The sequence below is a fragment of the Macrobrachium rosenbergii genome, chromosome 48 (genome assembly GCF_040412425.1).
Source record: "Macrobrachium rosenbergii isolate ZJJX-2024 chromosome 48, ASM4041242v1, whole genome shotgun sequence".
Classification (NCBI taxonomy): domain Eukaryota; kingdom Metazoa; phylum Arthropoda; class Malacostraca; order Decapoda; family Palaemonidae; genus Macrobrachium; species Macrobrachium rosenbergii.
Window position 1 is genome coordinate 21,374,674 of NC_089788.1, and position 2,098 is coordinate 21,376,771.

Consider the following 2,098-nt stretch of genomic DNA (forward strand, 5'->3'; position numbering starts at 1 on the left):
AATTTTGATTTGCAGTTTTCATTACCAAAAATGAGGGGAATACATTTAAAGTGGAAGACTAGATTTTGTAAGTTTTCCCTTCGTGGATACATAATACTTGGACAGTTGTGGATGGACTTTTTGACAAATGTTTGGGACACTAAAGAGTTATCTACCTCTTCATGCTCGTGTTTCTAACTGGTTTATAACTTGTCAGGACTGTTAGTGTAAGTGCGATATAATGAAGAAGGATTCATACAAAAACTTACTGTTAAGGTGTTTACTTTCTTGAATTGCCGTCAAGTAATAGATATTCCACCTTAAACCAGTGTTAAGTTTCAAGCTTTAGATATGATGATGCTAGTCTGCGTTTACTTTTTCTTTGATGCTAAAGCTGCATTGCGGAGGAAATGCGTTTTGGGAATTATTTCTTTAACCAACACACAACTAATGCTGCTCAACGATTGCCTTAATTAAAAAATATATATATATATTTTTTCTCGTTACAGATTTTTATAAGAGAATTGAATCATAAAGGAAATAAGAAAAATCTTTTGTGAAACAAATCAAATCGATCACCGCTTTTGAAGTAACAGTTTGGAGGCCTATGAAGTAAACTTGTTCTATTAAAATATAATGCAGACAGGACACTTATAAATGACTTTAGGGACAACTCAACCTTTCCTAATAAGCGGAAATTTCTCGTATATTTTTGTGACAGAAAACTGACAAAGCTATGGGCAGCCAAACCGGAATATTATTAATCCTATGCAAAATTGCTTAGCTTGAGGCAGTTATAGAAAGGGATGCTGTGGGAAACTGACCTCACACGGTAAGAATTGTGCTTCAGTAGAGGGGAAGTTTTCTTTGTGAAACTGAGGGATTTGTTAACCGAAGTCAAATAAATCCATATAATTGGATGGCATCCGTAAAGATTTGAGGTGTCAGATAATGGTACTGATGCCACATAACTTCAGATCATTTTGTGTACCATCACAGGAAAATTTTTCTTCTGTCCGACGTCGGTAATATCCCGGGATCTTAATCTCTTAGACATGAGTGCAAAAAATGTTTCCCACCTCCCAAATAATAGTACTAATGACCTAGACTTTTTTGCAGAGGATTTATCGTTCCGCCATCCTCCAGCAAGTCTATTTCAAAAGGGAACCTCCCTTAGCACCTTTAGTGCCAACATCCCAAGAGTCAAGGCAAGATAATCGCTTTGCAGGGCATCACCCATATTCTCCTGACGTCCCACGTTGCCACACTGCCTATACCGGTAGAAATCGAGCCAAGGCAACCTATTATTGTGAAATCTAATATAATGTTGACGAGTTTGTTGCCAGGGTCCGATGATGAAACCTTCACATTCATTAGCAATTGCCGCAGTACTCTCCTTTTTGGCATTTGCAGAACTATCATCTTTCAATGGTATTGACACCAATGCTCTCAGGTTCATGAGAAGCTGTGATATCACTTTGAGGAAACGTGCATAATTACCTTATTTTTCCTGACTTGTATTGCTGTATTTGCATGAGAGTTTTTTTTTTAATTTATCATTCTAGTCTCTTCTTTTTTTTTTTACATGAAAACATTATATCTTGGTAGAACTTTCATCACAAATTAGTGGATTTTTGAACTTATTCTTTTATGACTTTGGTCGTTTTGAATTAATCGCTGTCTTGAAGCAACATTTAACAGCACTATAACTAGGTATATAAATCACTACCTTGCATACCGTTTGACAGTGCTATTGAGATCAGGGTGTATACCTAAAGCTATTAGCCAATGGTTCATGACGAAAACCATCCTTTTTAGCATAGTCATAAGACTGATCCTTAACTGTAAAGGAATTAAACACATAAGAAATCCGTCAGTAAATCTCGTGACAGTATCGTGTTTTGCAAAAAAGGCCAAAAGGATGATCAACCAAATCTCTTACCGAGGGACGAAAAAAAGGATAATTAGGTAAGAAACGAAGTAAGGTCGAGAGTACCTACTTTAGCAATAAAGCCCATAAAGATGATCACCTAACAAGAGGAGAATGAGCGAGGAAAAAAAGAATTTTCTCATATCATGGGAAGGGATAGTCAAGCTTGGAATTCCTCATGAATCAAAT